Here is a 21,734-nt window from a genome sequence, read left to right as displayed (position 1 = left end):
CTCCGGGTATCCTCCCGGAAGTGCTAATAAGTAAAAGTGCTAAAAGTATGAAAAAGTTCTAAGTGTCAAAAAGTGTGTAAAAGTCCCCCACAAGTACACCAATCTCTTCTATTTATACTACTCCCAAAACTTCTTCAGAGATCTTCAATTTGGGTTAGCAATGTGGGCTTTCTCATTGTTGAATTCTTGGTTTAATTGAAGAAGTTGCTGGCCTTTGTGAGGAATAGGGGAAGCAGAGCAAGTTGGCAATCATTCTGGCCCATTGAGGGGCGTTATTGGCAACAACTCCAGGCTTAATGCACGTTGGCAACGTGCATGGTGTTTTCCTGGAGTGAGCTTTGAGGCTTGGGCGTTGCTAGCCCAAGTTGTTGCTAACAACTTGCTTCTCCTCTTCTTGGCTCTACTTTCATGCTAAATGTAGCCCAGAATTTGAGTGTCAATCTTCTGCTTCAATATGGACTATTATACATCATTGGAAAGCTCTTGATGTCTATTTTCCAATGCCATTGGAATCACCTCAATTGGACCTTCCTAGCTCAAGTTATGCTTCCTCAAAGAAGGTAAGGTCAAGCTGCCAAGTTGTTGCCAAAAACGCACCCATTTTGCCAAGTTAGCAACGTGCCCGTGCCTAGCCTCCCAAAGCAGGGAAATGAGGCTGGCGTTGTTGCCAAAAACGCACCCTTGCTAGCACGTTGGCAACGTGCTCGTGCCCCCCCTCCAGGGCTCATCTCTAGCCTTCTTGACTTTCAACTTCATATTCTTGTTTTTAGGGCCTAAAGATGACTCTGGTTTGGCTTCAATTTTGTGCTTCACCATAGACTATTATATATGGTTGGAAAGCTCTGAATGTTAGCGTTCCAACGCAACTGGAATCACTCAGTTTGGATCTCTATAGCTCAAGTTATGCTCCATTGAAAGAGACATGGTCAGGCTGCCAAAATCGCACACGTTTTTGGTGAAAACGCCCTTGTTTCCAGCGTTGGTAACGCCAGCTTTTGAAGCTTCAAAATGAATGACGACCCCATACTATGATATATGGTTGGAAAGCTCTGGATGTCTACTTTCAAATGCCGTTGGAATCACCTCATTTGGAGTTTTGTAGCTCAAGATATACTCCATTGAAGGAGGTAAGGTCAGGCTGCCTTGTTGGAGTTGTTGTGGATAACGCCCCTATATTCCAAGTTAGCAACGTGCATCACAATTTCCTGGCGTTGTTGATGAACACTCCTTCTCTTCAGCACGTTGGCAACGTGCTCGAGCCTTTCTCAAGGCTCCATGTTTGCTTCCTGGCGTTGGCAACGTGCATGGCAAGGCTTATGGGCGTTGGCAACTTGGTTGGTGCCATGTCTTGGCGTTAGCAACTTGGATGGTGCCATGTCTTGGCGTTGGCAACTTGGATGGTGCCATGTCTTGGCATTGGCAACTTGGATGGTGCCATGTCTTGGCGTTAGCAACTTGGATGGTGCCATGTCTTGGCGTTGGCAACTTGGATGGTGCCATGTCTTGGCGTTGGCAACTTGGATGGTGCCAAAGTTGCTTGGCGTTGCCTTGAATAACGCCCATACTCCCCACGTTGGCAACGCCCTCGAAGCTCCTTCATGGCCCAAGTTTGCTTGTGTGCGTTGCCTTCAATAACGCACCTTATTCTTCAAGTTGGCAACGCCAACTTTGCTTCTCCAGGGCTGCCTGGCGTTGCCATGAACAACGCCCACTATCTCCAAGTTGGCAACGCCAACTTCTTCTTGCAAGGTTACCTGGCGTTGCCATGAACAACGCCCATTATCTCCAAGTTGGCAACGCCAACCTCTTCCTGCCCAGCTTGCATCATTCTTGCTTCCATGCTTTCTTGTTTCATCACCTATCATCAACAAGGGGAATAGCTTCAAAGTCTTACCAATTCATGCAATAAATTTCATGAGATTCATTCATACTCATTCATATATGCATTCCTTAAATCATTTGCATGAATTTAGCTAGAATCACATGTTCATTGGTATTCTCATGCATGGAGATAAAACTCATAAAAGGACTTGTTTATTTAGAGAAAATGAGTGAAAGTAAGCTAAAACCAACTAAACTAACTAGCTAATATAACAAATATGCAATTGCATCACAACACCAAACTTAAACCTTGCTTGTCCTCAAGCAACAAAAGAATTATGCACAAAGATTTCTTTTAATTGGAATGAGTTGAGGAATAGCTTGTAATACCTTGGTGAGTGAAGTGATTAAGTGATAGTGGGGTGAACTCTGAATTATGTGTTCATGCAAGGGTCCCAGTGCTTATCAGTCCTTACATTTTGGAAGTCTTAGATCTTAGGACTTTCATTCAAATGATATCATGGAAATCTCTATATAGGTAATCACCTTGAAACAGCTCATAGTTTATGTGTCTTGGCCTTGACTCTAAGTGTCATGTCTCAAAGCGGCTCTTTAGATAAGCTTTCAATCAATACTCCCAAACCAGTTGGTTTTAAGGTATTAGGTGTTGAAACACCCCTTAGGATTTACTTGCTCAAGCCTCTCTCTTTGACACAATTCTACCACAAGCATTTAACTAGGATAGTAACTCTTTGAGTTTTCATTTCCTTCCTTTTCTTCCTAGTAATTGATGCTCAGAGCCTTTTGCCATCTTCTTTTGTTTTTTTTTTTTTTTTTTTTGCTGCTTCTTGGATCAATAAGTGTTTGAGAATCTCCATAATACTTCTTTGAACTCTATTTCCTGCCTATGAGCTCCCATGCAAGTTTTCACAAACATGCAACCTCAATACACAATCATACAACTAGAACCACCACTTCTCTTAATCTTTTGCTTGCCTCAAAATAGATTTTTGACTCCTTAATCATTCTTTTCAAAGAAATGTTCTCTGTTTGCATTTTCATAGGTATTGAGTGCAAGCAATTTCAAGAGTATGGTGTTATGATATATCAAACATCTTAGTTATTGAACTACAAAGAAGTTATACTAAGCAGACAAACAGGGGTACAATATCACTTTCAATCATAGTAGTTTGAATACAAGACAATCACTCAACAATACAACCTTTTGGAGTTTACTTGCTTTACTCCTTATCATCATCATTGTTGGTCTTTATATCCCTCTTTGTCTCTTTGGTTGATGATGCTTGATCCTTTTCAAGATTGAAGTGATCGCCTACAATGAACTTTGAAAGTTGCTTGTCCCCAAGCACTTGAGAGATGGTTAGCATGCATGTATGCTTGTGATCTTCTAGACATAAGTTGGTGTGGGGACACCAAACTTAGTTCCTTGCTTACTTTTATATGCAGTGGAATGAATACATGTAAGAAACATCAAGTGCTTCTATTAAGGAAACAAAATCTAAATTAAAAGTAGCAATTGTTAAGTAGTTTTTCTGATTGTTTGGAGCTAGCGACTAATCATGCAAAGGGTTAAAATGTGTATTTAATGAAACTTTTTGGTGGAACACCAAACTTAGCACCTCACATTCACCTTTGAATTCTGTTGGTGTGTAATACCAAACTTAGCTCCTTGCAATGCAGATAAATATACTTAATTCTTTTATTGAATTAACTAAGAAAAGAAGACTACCTTTGGTTGGGTTGCCTCCCAACAAGCGCTTTTTTATCGTCATTAGCTTGACGGTTGTCCCTCTTTAGGGCGGATGATGATCATAGTGCCTTAATCCTTCCCCTCTCACCGTGAGCTTCCTTCCAGTATCATTCTTGATGATTTCCACATGTTCAAGTGAGAGGATTTTGTTCACTGTGTAGTATCCAGAAAAGTGTGGAGATGTCTCTATTGGTTGGTAAGTTAGCATCACTTTATCCCCTGGTGAGAAGTCTTCAGTGGAGATTTTCTTGTTTCTCTATCCTCTTGGCATTTTCTTCTTGGGACTCTCTTCTTTTCCAGGAGATAGTCCAGGTTTTGGGGTCTCAATTTTTGGACGGTCCTTGCTATGAATCTTAAATGCTGACTTTGATTGCAGCTTCTCCTCTATTCTTTGAGCTTGTTGCAGCACCTCCACTTCTTCATTTTCTTTCCAGCATGAGCTTGGAAGTGCCTCATCGGGTGCCTCTTTCAAGTTTGGATCTATGGAATCAATCTTCATACACTCTTCCTCTTGGGTAGAGTCTTGCAAATTCTTGAACACATGGAACACTATATGCTCATCGTGCACCCTTAGCATTAATTCTCCTTTTTCGACATCTATCAATGCCCTGGCCGTAGCTAAAAAGGGCCTCCCTAGAATAATGGGAGTGTTGTCATCTTCCTCTATGTCTAGGATGACAAAGTCAACTGGGAGGAAAAATTTGTCCACCTTTACTAATACATTCTCTACAACCCCGAGTGCTTGCTGAATAGATTTATCCGCCATTTGAAGGGCTATCTTTGTAGGTTTCAATTCATGAATCTGAAGCTTCCTCATCAAAGATAGAGGCATCAGATTTATGCTTGCACCAAGATCACAAAATGCTCTCTCAATCATCATGTTGCCTATTGTGCAGGGGATGTGAAAGCTCCCTGGGTCTTTCTTCTTCTTTGGCAACTTTTTCTGGATGATGGCACTACACTCCCTGGTCATCATAACCGTTTGTCCTTCTTTCAAGGATCTTTTCTTCGTCAACAATTCCTTCATGAACTTAGCATATAGGGGCATCTGTTCAAGTGCTTCAATGAAGGGGATGTTGATGTGTAGTGTCTTGAATATTTCCAAGAATTTGGAATATTGCTTCTCTTTGTTCTCTTCTTTAAACCTTTGAGGGTATGGGAGCATTGGTTGGTATGCTTTCACTGTCTCCTTCTTAGCTAATTTATCACTTTGTGTATAGGTTTCTTGCTCCTGCTTTTGTTCCTTCACCTCTTCTTTTAAGCCTTCTTTGATGTGCTCTTCCTGAGTGATGGCTTCTGTCTCCACTTTCTTCCCACTTCTCAGGGTGATTGCTTTACACTCCTCCCATTTTATGGCATTTTCTGTGTCTCTTGGGTTGGGTATCGTATCACTTGGAAGAACATTGGTTGGCCGTTCAGCTTGTTTGGCTAATTGTCCCACTTGTCGCTCAATACTCTTCATGGTGGCCTCATGTTCCTTTTGTCCCTTAGCTAAGGCTTGAGTGGTTTGAGCAAGTGCTTGCAAAGTTGCTTCAAGACTTGAGATTCTAGTTTCATGATGGTCAATTGGGGGTATGATGGGGGTTGATTGTTGTTGGAAGTTGTTGGGTGGATTAGTGTGGAAATTTTGTGAGTTGGATGATGGTGCAGAGAAGTTATTTTGGTGAGTTTGTGAATTATGATGGGGTGGTTGATATGTGTTTTGTGTTTTTCTATATTGGTTAGTGTTAGTGGCATGGTGATTTTGGTTATTTGTGTTACGGGTGTGGTTGTGGCTGTTGTTCTTTTGCCAATGGTTTTCACCCCACCTTAGATTGGGATGATTTTTCCAAGAGGAGTTGTATGTATCACCATGAAATTCGTCCTGAGAATTTGAAGTATTCTGCATGTACTGGACTTGTTCTTGTGGCTGTTCAACAGTGGTCCCTTCACCTTGGCTCCATTCAAGTGATGGTTGATTTGTTGTATTCACTAATGCTAGCTGGAAACCATCCATTCTCTTTGTTATCATTTCCATTTGTTGTTGGATTTGTTGGTGCATTAACTTATTTTGTGCCAAGATAGCATCAACACCTTCAAGCTCCATTACACCTTTCTTTGGGGTCGGATTGTGCTGCCTCTCTGATGAGTAATAATATTGATTGTTTGCCACAATCTCAATGAGGTCTTGGGCCTTCTCGGCAGTTTTCATCATGTTGAGTGATCCTCCTGATGAGTAATCTAGTCCCTTCCTTGCTTCGAAGCTTAAGCCTTCATAGAAGTTTTGGAGCTTAACCCAATCACTAAACATGTCAGGGGGACATCTTCTCATTAGTGCTTTATACCTTTCCCAGGCTTCATACAATGACTCCCCTTCCATTTGCCTAAAAGTCTGAACCTCTGTCTTCAACTTGATGATCTTTTGAGGTGGGTAGAACTTTGCTAGAAATTTGCTCATCACTTCATTCCAATCATTGAGGCTTTCCTTGGGGAATGATTCTAGCCATTGAATGGCTTTATCCCTCAAAGAAAATGGAAATAGCAACAACTTGTAGACATCTGGATGCACTCCATTTGTCTTCACTGTATTGCATATCCTCAGAAAAACAGAGAGATGTTGATTTGGGTCTTCAAGAGGTCCCCCTCCATAAGAGCAATTGTTCTGTACCAAAGTGATGAGCTGAGGTTTTAACTCAAAGATATTGGCCTGAACATTTGGTGTAGCAATACTGCTTCCACAATGTCTTGGGTCAGGGATGGTATACGAGGATAACACCCTTCTAGCTTGTCCACCATTATTGTTGACCCCTCCAGGAGGATTTTGCATCTCATCCTCCATGACTTGATCTTCTCCCTCTGATTCCTCTGACCCTTCTTCACCAACTATGAACTTTCCTCTTTCTGCTCTCCTTATCCTTCGGAGAGTTCTTTCGTCCTCAATATTACGTCTACTAGCTCCTGACATACACAAACAAAACCAAAATCACAAGTGAGACACTCTAGAACTAGAGTGAAATTGGGGTTAGTGAAACAAAATATCAAACAGTTAGTGGGCTTAACAAAAACACTAAAAAAAATGCTTAATCTAAACCACCTTTCACTTAATCATTGTCAATCTTTCCAATCCCCGGCAACGGCGCCAAAAACTTGATACGTAAAAATGAGATTTCACATACAACCGGCAAGTATACCGGGTCGTATCAAGTAATAAGACTCACAAAGAGTGAGGTCGATCCCACGGAGATTGGTAGATCAAGCAACTTTAGTTAAATGGTAGATTTAGTCAAGCAAACATAGTTTTGATTTCATGAGCATTTTGATTTTTTGAACATAATTGCAAAAATGTAAATGACACAGAATGTAAAGAACTAGAAGATAGAAATAAAGTGAAAGTAAATAACGGAAACTTAAATTGCAAGAAACTTAAATGACATCAAAAGTAAATTGCAATAAAATGAAGTGTTGAATTCTAGAGAGCAAGAGAGTAAGAAATAAAGAAACAGAATGTAAATGACAAGAATAATAAATTGCAAGAATGTAGAGGGAATTGGGTAATGGGTTTTCAAACACTGAGAACAAAAGAAATGAGAATTAATGATAGAGAAGATCATTAGGGATCAGAGATGCAAGTTTTCATGAATTGATGTTAGTCAAATCTTCCTCAATCATGGGTATAGATCCATGGCAAGTGGGTGATTGAATCCCAATCTCTTGGTGATTCAATCTCTCTCAACATAACCAATTGCCACTCTCGTGATCTAATTGTTCATGAGAAGAGATGAAGTTCAAATCAAATCCAGCCACACAATTCCCATAACCTCAACCAAGGAGAGTTACATCTCACATACTAACCAAGGTGTGTTGATTAAGGAAATCATGAAAGGATGAACTCTAAACTGAATTATGTGGCTCATTCCTCAAATTCACCACATAATTCATATAGATTAACCCCTCTCTCGATGGTGGTTGAATCTTTGAAGAGCAAGAGTTCCCTCTTTAGATCAACCACTAGAATTGAGAAGGAGAAGATGGGTTCACCAATTCATTCCAACAAACAGAGCTCCTCCCCCTAATGAAAGTGGGGTTTAGTGAGTCATTGCTCCAAATTCAACAACAATTGACATGAATGAAAATTAAACTAAATTGCCAAGAAAGATGAAGAAGAATAATGAAATGCTTAAAGATTCAGAAAATGAAGAAGAGAAGTTCCAAGAAGAAAAGTGTTCTCCGGGTATCCTCCCGGAAGTGCTAATAAGTAAAAGTGCTAAAAGTATGAAAAAGTTCTAAGTGTCAAAAAGTGTGTAAAAGTCCCCCACAAGTACACCAATCTCTTCTATTTATACTACTCCCAAAACTTCTTCAGAGATCTTCAATTTGGGTTAGCAATGTGGGCTTTCTCATTGTTGAATTCTTGGTTTAATTGAAGAAGTTGCTGGCCTTTGTGAGGAATAGGGGAAGCAGAGCAAGTTGGCAATCATTCTGGCCCATTGAGGGGCGTTATTGGCAACAACTCCAGGCTTAATGCACGTTGGCAACGTGCATGGTGTTTTCCTGGAGTGAGCTTTGAGGCTTGGGCGTTGCTAGCCCAAGTTGTTGCTAACAACTTGCTTCTCCTCTTCTTGGCTCTACTTTCATGCTAAATGTAGCCCAGAATTTGAGTGTCAATCTTCTGCTTCAATATGGACTATTATACATCATTGGAAATCTCTTGATGTCTATTTTCCAATGCCATTGGAATCACCTCAATTGGACCTTCCTAGCTCAAGTTATGCTTCCTCAAAGAAGGTAAGGTCAAGCTGCCAAGTTGTTGCCAAAAACGCACCCATTTTGCCAAGTTAGCAACGTGCCCGTGCCTAGCCTCCCAAAGCAGGGAAATGAGGCTGGCGTTGTTGCCAAAAACGCACCCTTGCTAGCACGTTGGCAACGTGCTCGTGCCCCCCCTCCAGGGCTCATCTCTAGCCTTCTTGACTTTCAACTTCATATTCTTGTTTTTAGGGCCTAAAGATGACTCTGGTTTGGCTTCAATTTTGTGCTTCACCATAGACTATTATATATGGTTGGAAAGCTCTGAATGTTAGCTTTCCAACGCAACTGGAATCACTCAGTTTGGATCTCTGTAGCTCAAGTTATGCTCCATTGAAAGAGACATGGTCAGGCTGCCAAAATCGCACACGTTTTTGGTGAAAACGCCCTTGTTTCCAGCGTTGGTAACGCCAGCTTTTGAAGCTTCAAAATGAATGACAACCCCATACTATGATATATGGTTGGAAAGCTCTGGATGTCTACTTTCAAATGCCGTTGGAATCACCTCATTTGGAGTTTTGTAGCTCAAGATATACTCCATTGAAGGAGGTAAGGTCAGGCTTCCTTGTTGGAGTTGTTGTGGATAACGCCCCTATATTCCAAGTTAGCAACGTGCATCACAATTTCCTGGCGTTGTTGATGAACACTCCTTCTCTTCAGCACGTTGGCAACGTGCTCGAGCCTTTCTCAAGGCTCCATGTTTGCTTCCTGGCGTTGGCAACGTGCATGGCAAGGCTTATGGGCGTTGGCAACTTGGTTGGTGCCATGTCTTGGCGTTGGCAACTTGGATGGTGCCATGTCTTGGCGTTGGCAACTTGGATGGTGCCATGTCTTGGCGTTGGCAACTTGGATGGTGCCAAAGTTGCTTGGCGTTGCCTTGAATAACGCCCATACTCCCCACGTTGGCAACGCCCTCGAAGCTCCTTCATGGCCCAAGTTTGCTTGTGTGCGTTGCCTTCAATAACGCACCTTATTCTTCAAGTTGGCAACGCCAACTTTGCTTCTCCAGGGCTGCCTGGCGTTGCCATGAACAACGCCCACTATCTCCAAGTTGGCAACGCCAACTTCTTCTTGCAAGGTTACCTGGCGTTGCCATGAACAACGCCCATTATCTCCAAGTTGGCAACGCCAACCTCTTCCTGCCCAGCTTGCATCATTCTTGCTTCCATGCTTTCTTGTTTCATCACCTATCATCAACAAGGGAAATAGCTTCAAAGTCTTACCAATTCATGCAATAAATTTCATGAGATTCATTCATACTCATTCATATATGCATTCCTTAAATCATTTGCATGAATTTAGCTAGAATCACATGTTCATTGGTATTCTCATGCATGGAGATAAAACTCATAAAAGGACTTGTTTATTTAGAGAAAATGAGTGAAAGTAAGCTAAAACCAACTAAACTAACTAGCTAATATAACAAATATGCAATTGCATCAATTGTTTGCCACCATCTCTATGAGGCTTTGGGCTTCCTCTGATGTCTTCATTAGCTACAATGAGCCTCCTGCTGAATGATCTAATGCTTCTTGAGCTTTCTGGGTCAATCCTTCATAGAAGTTTTGGAGTCTATCCCACTCACTAAACATTTCTGGGGGACATTTCCTGATTAAAGCCTTGTATCTCTCCCAGGCATCATACAGCGACTCTCCATCCATTTGAATGAATGTTTGCACCTCTGTTTTCAGCTTGATAATCCTTTGGGGAGGATAGAACTTGGCTAGGAATTTGCTCACTAAGTCTTCCCAATTATTGATGCTTTCTTTGGGAAATGTCTCTAGCCATTGAGTGGCCTTACCCTTCAGAGAGAATGGAAACAGCAGTAGCTTGTAGATGTCTGGATGCACACCACTTGTTTTGACAGTTTCACAAATCCTGAGGAAGATGGATAAGTATTGGTTTGGATCTTCAAGTGGACTTCCTCTATAGGAGCAATTGTTCTGCACCAGAGTGATAAGTTGAGGCTTCAACTCAAAATTATTTGCATGAACATTGGGAGTGAGTATGCTACTCCCGCAGTTTCTTGCATTGGGGATAGTGTAAGAGGCCAACACCCTTCTTGCAGGCTGGGTATTGTTGCTCACTCCCTCTTCACGCACCTCAGCCTCCATGACTTGCAAGAATCATAAACAAACCAAATGAAACATGGACATTCTAATGCTAGAATGTGGTTAGAGGGTTAGGTGACACAATGTGTCAAACAGTTAATATGCTTAGTTAAAAAGAAAAAAATGCTTAATCTAGACCACCACCTTACTTAATCATTGTCAATCTAATTCAATCCCCGGCAACGGCGCCAATAACTTGATGTGTGGAAAACGATCCAACACAAAACTCACCGGCAAGTGTACCGGGTCGCATCAAGTAATAAAACTCACGGGAGTGAGGTCGATCCCACAGGGATTGAAGGATTGAGCAATTTTAGTTAAATGGTTGATTTAGTCAAGCGAATCAAGTATTGGTTGAGTGATTTTGTATCCAACAGTAAGTAAATAACAGGAAATGTAAAGGGAGAGGGATGAATTGCAGAAATTAAAGAGAACAGAAAGTAAAGGTGCTGAATCTTAAAGAACAAGAAATTAAATGACTGAAGCTTAAAGTGCAAGAAATGTAAATTGCAGTAACTTAAATTGCAAGAAATGTAAATTGCTTGAATGGAAAAGGGGAGTTGAGGATTGGGAGTTCAGAATTTCAGGAAGGGAAATTAAATTGCAACAATTAATAAAGCAGAAGTTGAATTAGAAATGACTAGAATTCAAACAGAAAAGGGAATTAAACTGCAGCAGGGGTTCACAGAAGAACCCAAAGGGGAAATGGGATCTCAGGACTCCAGAGACTAGATAGCAAAGTCTAGATCTCAATTGCCTTCCCAGATCCAAGTTCACAAAGCAATTAACAAGAAATTAAAGACGAAGCAGTAAAGAGAATGTAATTGAACTCAATTATGCAGAAGAGAAATTAAAGAGATCTTGAATGGGGATTGAGACAGAAATTCCTCAATTCTTCACACCCAAGATTCAAACAAGAAAAGTAAAAAGTGCTCAAGCAAGAACAAGGAAGAAGAGAGATCAATTCTCCTCCCCAATTCTCCCAATTCTCAGTTCTTAGCTCTCAATAAAGTCTCAAAATTTAAAATCAAAAGAAGGTTCAAAAGTCAAAAGTAAAAGAAGAGGTTAATTACATCAAACTATCTCCTATTTATACACTTTCTATTCTTGGATTTTGGTATTTGGATGGGCTTTTGATTTGGTGAAGAAATGAATTAAATTGGATTTTCAATCCAATTTTCAGCCCATGAGAAAAGTGGCTTCCAGGAGGCTGCCCTTCCCTTGTGGAGGGCAGAGCAAGAAATGGTGCATGCGGCCTCGTGCGTGCGTGCTTGGTGAGTGTGATGCTGCAGGATGCTGCCCTGCCCTTGTGGAGGGCAGGGCAGAGTTTTCTTGGTGCGCCAGATTCTGCCCGTGCGCGCTGCTGCTGGCTGAAACTCCCTTGGTGCGTGCCAATCTAGTGCGCTGGCTGTGCACCACAAAATGCTGCCCTGCCCTCGCGGAGGGCAGGGCAATGTTACCAATGGTGAGGTTCCAAGTTCGAAACTTGGTTGAGGCACACACTGCTTCTTTTTCTTTAGTTTTCTTGGCACCAAGGTAATGCTTAGTTCCTTGTTTCCTCATGGTGCCGTGTTCGATTCAGGGAGAATGAAAGCAAGCCACTTTTTGCTTGATTTTATTGTGCTTGAGCGCTACTCCTTTCCTCTTTGTCCTTGGGTTCGAAACCCATAGGAAGCATTATAAAGCAATTCCTTTTGAATTTTTCTTGGGTGAAGCCCGATATTGCTCTTGAGGAGGGCAGGGCAGAGTTTTTGCTCTCTTTGATCCTTAGCATCAAATTGTGCTCCGCCCTTGTTGTGGGCAGGGCAATATTGCTTTTCAAGGCTTGGTTCATTATGTTGCTCTCCTGGAGGGCAGTGTGCCCTTGTGGAGGGCAATGTTTGCTTCCTCCTTCTATGCGCCACATTCTTTTCTCCTTGGGCCACGCTTTCTTAAGCCACGTTTTTCTTCTTTTCTTCCTTTCTTCACCTACAAGAAACCAAAGCAACCAATCAAAGTATCTCTAAACTCATAAGGTTTATAAATCATTAAAAATCAATTAATTTTAGCTCAAACCTCATGATTTAGCATCAATTTAATGGTGGTTGTTTGATTTAAAGAAGTTATGCATTTTCATTCCAAATCACTTACTTAGGATGCAAGAAAGTGCATAAAGACTAATAAAACAAGTGAAATTAGCTTGAAAAATGGGTATATGATGACCTGTCATCAATATTTTCAAAATCAATTTCTTTCCAATTTCAAAAATACTTGCTAACAATTAATGATTTGATTCAAACATTTCAAGTATGTTGCATTTTCTGTTGAGAAAGGTTTAATGTCTGAATCATATCTTTTAAAATTTCTTGTTAGCCAAGTCATTAATTTTAAAAATCATATCTTTTTAAAACCATAACTTTTCAATCATATCTTTTTGATTTCTACTTTCAAAAATCTTTTTCAAAAATCAGTCTATTTCTTTCCCAACTTTAATTTTTGAAAATCATTCTTCAGTTTTTCAAAATTTCTTCAAAATCTTTTAATTTATTTTCGAAAATTCTTCCCCTCTTCTCACATCCTTCTATTTAAGGACTAACACTCCTCCACTATCAACAATTCAAACTCTATCTCTCTTGATAAGTTCGAATTCTTCTTCTTCGACCTCCTCCTTCTATTCTTCTTTTCCTCTGACAGCTCTAGGAATCTCTATCCTGTGACATAGAGGATTCCATACTTTCTTGTTCTCTTCTCCTTCATATGAGCAGGAGTAAAGACAAAAGCATTCTTGTTGAGGCTGACCCTAAACCTGAAAGGACCTTGAAGCGAAAGCTAAGAGAAGCTAAAGCACTACTCCCTGTAGAGGACCTAACAAAAATCTTCAAACAAGAAGAAGACATGGCAGCCGAAAACAACAACAATGCCAACAATGCAAGGAAGGTGCTGGGTGACTTTACTGCACCTACTCCTGACTTCTATGTGAGAAGCATCTCTATCCCTACCATTGGAGCAAACAACTTTGAGCTTAAGCCTCAATTAGTTTCCCTAATGCAACAGAATTGCAAGTTCCATGGACTTCCATTGGAAGATCCTCATCAGTTTTTAGCTGAATTCTTGCAAATCTGTGACACTGTCAAGACCAATGGGGTTGACCCTGAGGTCTACAGACGTATGCTATTCCCTTTTGTTGTAAGAGACAGAGCTAGGATATGGTTGGACTCGCAACCTAAAGAAAGCTTGAACTCTTGGGAAAAGCTAGTCAATGCCTTCTTGGCAAAGTTCTTTCCACCTCAAAAATTGAGTAAGCTTAGAGTGGAAGTCCAAACCTTCACACAGAAGGAAGGTGAATCCCTCTATGAAGCTTGGCAAAGATACAAACAATTGATCAGAAAGTGTCCTTCTGACATGGTTTCTAAATGGAGCATCATAGGTATCTTCTATGATGGTTTGTCTGAACTGTCCAAGATGTCATTAGATAGCTCTGCTGGAGGATCTCTTCATCTGAAGAAGATGCCTGCAGAAGCTCAAGAACTCATTGAAATGGTTACAAATAACCAATTCATGTACACTTTTGAAAGGAATCCTGTGAACAATGGGACGAATCAGAATAAAGGAGTTCTTGAGATTAATACTATGAATGCCATATTGGCTCAGAACAAAATATTGACTCAGCAAGTCAATATGATTTCTCAAAGTCTGTCTAGAATGCAAGCTGCACCAGGCAGTACTAAGGACGCTTCATCTGAAGAAGAAGCTTATGATCCTGAAAACCCATCAATGGAAGAGGTGAATTACATGGGAGAACCCTATGGAAACACCTATAATCCTTCATGGAAAAATCATCCAAATCTCTCATGGAAGGATCAACAGAGACCTCAACAAGGTTTCAACAACAATAATGGTGGAAGAAACAAGTTTAGCAATGGCAAGCCTTTTCCATCATCTTCTCAGCACCAGACAGAGAATTCTAAGCAGAGCCACTCTAACTTAGCAACCATGGTCTCTAATCTAATCAAAACCACTCAAAGCTTCATGACTGAAACAAGGTCCTCCATTAGAAACTTGGAGGCACAAGTGGGTCAGCTGAGTAAGAAAGTTACTGAACTCCTTCCTAGTACTCTTCCAAGCAATACAGAAGAGAATCCAAAAGGAGAGTGTAAGGCCATCAACATGGCCGAATTTGGAGAGGAGAAAGAGGCAGTGAGTGCCACTGAGGAAGACCTCAATGGACGTCCACTGGCCTCCAATGAGTTTCCTAATGAGGAACCATGGGAATTTGAAGCTTACACTGAGACCATAGAGATTCCATTGGATTTACTTCTGCCATTCATGAGCTCTGACGAGTATTCTTCCTCTGAAGAGAATGAAGATGTCACTGAAGAGCAAGTTGCTAAGTACCTTGGAGCAATCATGAAGTTAAATGCTAAGTTATTTGGTAATGAGACTTGGGAGGATGAACCCCCTTTGCTCACTAAAGAACTGGATGACTTGACTAGGCAGAGATTACCTCAAAAGAGACAGGACCCTGGGAAGTTCTCAATACCTTGTACATTAGGCACCATAACCTTCGAGAAGGCTCTGTGTGACCTAGGGTCAAGCATAAAGCTTATGCCTCTCTCTGTAATGGAGAAGCTAGAGATCTTTGTGGTACAAGCTGCAAGAATCTCACTAGAGATGGCAGACAATTCAAGAAAACAAGCTTATGGACTTGTAGAGGATGTTCTGGTAAAGATTGAAGACCATTACATCCCTGCTGATTTCATAGTCCTAGAGACTGGAAAGTGCATGGATGAATCCATCACCCTTGGCAGACCCTTCCTAGCCACAGCAAAGGCTGTGATTGATGTTGATAGAGGAGAATTGATCATTCAAGTGAATGAAGAATCTTTTGTGTTTAAGGCTCAAGGATATCCCTCCGTAACCATGGAGAGGAAGCATGAAGAGCTTCTCTCAAAACAGAGTCAAATAGAGCCCCTACAGTCAAACTCTAACTTTGGTGTTGGGAGGCCACAACCAAATTCTAAGTTTGGTGTTAAACCCCCACATTCAAACTCTAAGTTTGGTGTTGGGAGGTTCCAACATTACTCTGAACATCTGTGAGGCTCCATGAGGACCCACTGTCAAGCTACTGACACTAAAGAAGTGCTTGTTGGGAGGCAACCCAATATTATATTTATCTATTTTCCATTGTTATTTTATGTTTTCTATAGGTTGATGATCATGTGAAGTCACAAAAACAATTGAAAAAGAAAAAACAGAATGAAAAACAGAAAGAAAAATAGCACACCCTGGAGGAAAAACTTGTTGGCGTTTAAACGCCAGTAAGGGCAGCAAATGGGCGTTTAACGCCAGAAAGGGGCACCAGACTGGCGTTTAACGCCAGAAAGGGGCACCAGAATGGCGTTTAATGCCAGAAAAGGACAGCAGCCCGGCGTTTAACGCCAGGATTGGCAGAAAGGGCATTTTACACGCCACTTGGTGCAGGGATGAGCTATCATTGACACCTCAGGATCTGTGGACCCCACAGGATCCCCACCTACCCCACCACTCTCTCTCTTCTTCACCCATTCACCAATCACCTCAATACCTCTTCCCCAAAAAACCCTCACCTATCAAATCCCACCATTCTCTTCACCACTCACATCCATCCTTTATAAAACCCCACCTACCCCACCATCCAAATTCAAACCACTTTCCCTCCCAAACCCACCCATAATGGCCGAAACCTACCCCCCTCTCCACTCCTATATAAACCCATTTCACTCCTTCATTTTCACACAACCTAAACACTACTTCTCCCCCTTGGCCGAAACACAAAGCCCCCCTTTATCTCCTCTATTTCTTCTTCTTCTACTCTTTTCTTTCCTCTTTTGCTCGAGGACGAGCAAACCTTCTAAGTTTGGTGTGGTAAAAGCGTTGCTTTTTGTTTTTCCATAACCATTTATGGCACCTAAGGCCGGAGAAACCTCTAGAAAGAGGAAAGGAAAGGCAAAAGCTTCCACCTCCGAGTCATGGGAGATGGAGAGATTCATCTCAAGGGTGCATCAAGACCACTTCTATGAAGTTGAGGCCATGAAGAAGGTGATCCCCGAGGACCCTTTCGAGATAATTTTGGCGTTCAACTCTGGTTCGTGACATGTTTCTGGCGTTTAACTCCAGAATGCAGCATGGAACTGGCGTTTAGCGCCAGTTTACGTCATCTAATCACGAATAAAGTATGGACTATTATATACTTCTGGAAAGCTCTGGATGTCTACTTTCTAAAGTCGTTGAGAGCACGCCATTTGGAGTTCTGTAGCTCCAGAAAATCCATTTCGAGTGCAGGGAGGTCAGATTCCAACAGCATCAGCAGTCCTTTGTCAGCCTTCTTATCAGAGTTTTGCTCAGGTCCCTCAATTTCAGCCAGAAAATACCTGAAATCACAGAAAAACACACAAACTCATAGTAAAGTCCAGAAATGTGAATTTTACATAAAAAATAATGAAAACATCCCTAAAAGTAGCTATATCCTACTAAAAACTACCTAAAAATAATGCCAAAAATCGTATAAATTATCCGCTCATCAGAATAATTCCAACCACTTTGCTGCCTTATCTCTGAGTGAGAAAGGGAACAAGAGTAGTTTGTAGATGTCAGGTTGTACCCCGTTTGACTTTACAGTATCACATATCCTCAAGAATGTGCTGAGATGTTGGTTGGGATCTTCTTGGGCACTCCCTCCATATGAGCAAATAATATTAAGAAAAAGATTTTTGGAAAATATTTTTAAAATTTTTGAAAATAAAAAAATGAAAAAGATTTGATTTTTGAAAAAGTTTTTGCAAAGATAAGATTTTTAAAATTAAAATTTTGACTTGACTAACAAGAAAACAACTTATTTTAAAAAATTTTGACCAATTCAACCCAAAATTTCGAATTTTTGAGAGAAATAAGGAAAAGATAATTTTTTCATTTTTGAATTTTTAATGATGAGAGAGAAAAACACAAAAATGACCCAAAACATGAAAATTTTGGATCAAAACAAATGATGCATGCAAGAACACTATGAATGTCAAGATGAACACCAAGAACACTTTGAAGATCATGATGAACAGCAAGAACATATTTTTGAAAAATTTTTGATGCAAAGAAAACATGCAAGACACCAAACTTAGAAATCTTTAATGCTTGGACTCTAACAAACGAAAAATGCATATGATAAACAACAAAAAATACAAAACAAGAAAACATCAAGATCAAACAAGAAGACTTACCAAGAACAACTTGAAGATCATGAAGAACACTATGAATGCATGAGTTTTCGAAAAAAAATGCAAGAATAAGATGAACATGCAATAGACACCAAACTTAAAAATTGACTCAAGACTCAAACAAGAACACAAAATATTTTTGGTTTTTATGATTTTATGATTTTTTTGTATTTTCTTACTAAATTTTTCAAAAACATATTTTGGAAAAAGAAAGTAATGAATTCATAGTCCTCAATCAAAATCCTATGAGTTAGACATGGCTTAATAGCCAGCCAAGCTAAAACATGTTATATGAAACTCTAGGATTCATTCTTGAAAACTCTGAAATTTTTGAAAACAGGTGAGAAATTTTGAAAAATATTTTTGAAAACTTTTTGAAAAGAAAATAAAAAGAAAATTACCTAATCTGAGCAACAAGATGAACCGTCAGTTGTCCAAACTCGAACAATCCCCGGCAACGGCGCCAAAAACTTGGTGGACAAAATTGTGATCATCAACAATGGCTCCAAAGACTTGGTGCTCTTAAACATGAATCACACTTTGTCACAACTCCACACAACTAACCAGCAAGTGTACTGGGTCGTCCAAGTAATACCTTACGTGAGTAAGGGTCGATCCCACGGAGATTGTTGGTATGAAGCAAGCTATGGTCATCTTGTAAATCTCAGTTAGGTGGATAATAATTGGTTATGGATTCTCGAATAATAATAAATAATAAACGTAAAATAAAGACAGAGTTACTCATGTAATTCAATGGTGGGAATTTCAGACAAGTGTTTGGAGGTGCTTGTCCCTGTTGGATGTCTGCTTTCCTACTGCTTTTATCCAATTTTGTCACTCCTTTCTATGGCAAGCTGTATGTAGGGCATCACTGTTGTCAATGGCTACATCCCATCCTCTCAGTGAAAAAGGTCCAAATTCTCTGTCACGGCATGGCTAATCATCTGCCGGTTCTCGATCATGCTGGAATAGAATCCTTTGATTCTTTTGCGTTTGTCATCATGCCCAACAATCGCGAGTTTGAAGCTCGTCACAGTCATTCAATCCCGGAATCCTACTCAGAATACCACAGACAAGGTTTAGACTTTCTGGATTCTCATGAATGCCGCCATCAATTCTAGCTTATACCACGAAGATTTTGATTAAGGAATCCAAGAGATATGCGCCCGGTCTAAGGTAGAACGGAAGTGGTTGTCAGTCACGTGTTCATAGGTGAGAATGATGATGAGTGTCACGGATCATCACATTCATCATGTTGAAGTGCAACAAATATCTTAGAATAAAAACAAGCGGAATTGAATAGAAAATAGTAGTAATTGCATTGAAACTTGAGGTACAGCAGAGCTCCACACCCTTAATCTATGGTGTGTAGAAACTCCACCGTTAAAAATACATAAGTGATGAAAGTCCAGGCATGGCCGAATGGCTAGCCCCCAAACGTGATCAATAGTCTTCTAAGATGAATAATAAAATAAAACTGAGACCAAAGATATCAAATACAATAGTAAAATATCCTATTTATATTAGACTAGCTACTAGGGTTTACAGAAGTAAGTAATTGATGTAGAAATCCACTTCCGGGGCCCACTTGGTGTGTGCTTGGGCTGAGCTTGATCTTTACACGAGCTGAGGCTTATATTGGAGTTGAACGCCAAGTTGTAACGTGTTTTTGGCGTTCAACTCTGGTTCGTGACGTGTTTCTAGCGTTTAACTCCAGAATGCAGCATGGAACTGGCATTGAGCGCTAGTTTATGTCATCTAATCACAAATAAAGTATGGACTATTATATATTGCTGGAAAGCTCTGGATGTCTAATTTCCAACGCCGTTGAGAGCACGCCATTTGGAGTTCTGTAGCTCCAGAAAATCTATTTCGAGTGCAGGGAGGTCAGATTCCAACAACATCTGCAGTCCTTTGTCAGCCTTCTTATCAGAGTTTTGCTCAGGTCCCCCAATTTCAGCCAGAAAATACCTAAAATCACAGAAAAACACACAAACTCATAGTAAAGGCCAGAAATGTGAATTTTACATAAAAACTAATGAAAACATCCCTAAAAGTAGCTAGATCCTACTAAAAACTACCTAAAAACAATGCCAAAAAGCGTATAAATTATCTGCTCATGAAACTTAAAGTGGCCGTATGAAGGAAAAGGCTTCCTATTGCTAAACCTGTTTCTTCCACCATTATTAAAGCCTTGTTGAGGCTTTTGTTGATCCTTCCGTGAGAAATTTGGATGATTTCTCCATGAGGAATTATAGGTGTTTCCATAGGGTTCACCCATGTAATTCACCTCTGCCATTACAAGGTTCTCAGGATCATAAGCTTCTTCTTCAGAAGATGTATCTTTAGTACTGTTGGATGCATTTTGCTGTCCATTCAGACTCTGAGAAATCATGTTGACTTGGTGAGTCAACATTTTGTTCTGAGCCAATATTGCATTCAGAGTATCAATTTCAAGAATTCCCCTCTTCTGAGGTGTCCCATTAGTCACAGGGTTCCTCTCAGTGGTGTACATGAATTGGTTATTTGCAACCATGTCAATGAGTTCTTGAGCTTCTGCAGGCATTTTCTTTAGGTGAATGGATCCACCTGCAGAATGGTCCAGTGACATCTTAGACAATTCAGACAGACCATCATAGAATATATCAAAGATGGTCCATTCTGAAAGCATGCCAGAAGGACACTTTTTGGTCAACTGCTTGTATCTTTCCCAAGCTTCATATAGGGATTCACCATCTTTTTGCTTGAAGGTATGAACATCAACTCTAAGCTTGCTCAGCTTTTGAGGAGGAAAGAACTTGGCCAGGAAGGCCGTGACCAGCTTATCCCAAGAGTCCAGGCTATCTTTAGGTTGTGAGTCCAACCATGTTCTAGCTTTGTCTCTCAATGCAAAAGGGAAAAGCATGAGCATGTAGACTTCAGGATCTACTCCATTAGTCTTAACAGTATCACATATCTGCAAGAACTCAGTTAAAAACTGATAGGGATCTTCTGATGGAAGTCCATGAAACTTGCAGTTCTGTTGCATTGGAGCAACTAGTTGAGGCTTCAACTCAAAATTATTTGCTTCAATGGCAGGGATTGAAATGTTTCTTCCATAAAAATTAGAAGTAGGTGTAGTATAATCACCAAGCATCCTCCTTGCATTATTATTGGGTTCGACCATGTCTCCTTCTTTTTTGAGAATCTCTGTAAGGTTTTCTCTGAATTGTTGTGCTTTAGCTTCTCTTAGCTTCTTCTTCAGAGTCCTTTCAGGTTTAGGATCTGCTTCAACAAGAATGTTCTTGTCCTTGCTCCTGCTCATATGAAAAAGAAGAGAACAGAAAAGAAGAGGAATGCTCTATGTCACAGTATAGAGATTCCTTTATGTGAGTAGAAGAAGAAAAGAATAGAAGAAGGAGAAGAGAAAAATTCAAACACAGAGAGAAAAAGAGGGTTCGAATTTTAATATGAAGAGAAGTATTAGTAAATGAATAAATAAATAGAAAAAGATGAGAGAGAAGAGTTTTCGAAAATTGTTTTTGAAAAAAGAGTTAGTGATTTTTGAAAATTAAGAGAAGAAATAAAATTAAAATTAAAATTTGAAACAATTAGTTAATTAAAAAGAATTTTGTAAAAGAGGCAAGAAATTTTGAAAATTAGAGAGAGAAAAGTAGTTAGGTGGTTTTGAAAAAGATAAGAAACAAACAAAAAATCAATTAGTTAGTTGAAAAAGATTTGAAAATCAATTTTGAAAAGATAAGAAGTTGGAAAAGATTTTTGAAATTGATTTTGAAAAAGTATGATTTGAAAAAGATATGATTAAAAAGATATGATTGAAAAAATATTTTGAAAAAGATTTGAAAAGGAAATTAAAAAGCTTTGATTTTTAAAATTAAAATTGATTACTTGACTAACAAGAAACTAAAAGATATGATCCTAAAATTTAAAGATTGAACCTTTCTCAACAAGAAAGTAACAAACTTCAAATTTTTGAACCAATCACATTAATTGTTAGTAAAGTTTTCGAAAATCATGAAATAA

General features: G+C 39.9%; 2 non-coding genes across 2 annotated transcripts; one reads left to right on the top strand and one right to left on the bottom strand.

The window, feature by feature from the left end:
• Positions 1-13,764: 13,764 nt before the first annotated feature.
• LOC112804417 (small nucleolar RNA R71) lies at positions 13,765-13,873 on the bottom strand. Its single transcript, XR_003203028.1, has one exon. It is a non-coding gene; the product is annotated as a small nucleolar RNA R71 (small nucleolar RNA).
• A 6,507-nt stretch (positions 13,874-20,380) lies between these two features.
• On the top strand, positions 20,381-20,484 carry LOC112804465 (small nucleolar RNA R71). Its single transcript, XR_003203080.1, has one exon. It is a non-coding gene; the product is annotated as a small nucleolar RNA R71 (small nucleolar RNA).
• Positions 20,485-21,734: the final 1,250 nt, after the last annotated feature.

Source organism: Arachis hypogaea, chromosome 5 (genome assembly GCF_003086295.3).
Source record: "Arachis hypogaea cultivar Tifrunner chromosome 5, arahy.Tifrunner.gnm2.J5K5, whole genome shotgun sequence".
NCBI classification, from domain to species: domain Eukaryota; kingdom Viridiplantae; phylum Streptophyta; class Magnoliopsida; order Fabales; family Fabaceae; genus Arachis; species Arachis hypogaea.
Note: the sequence above shows the minus strand (reverse complement) of the source record. Positions and strands in the feature narration are given on the sequence as shown.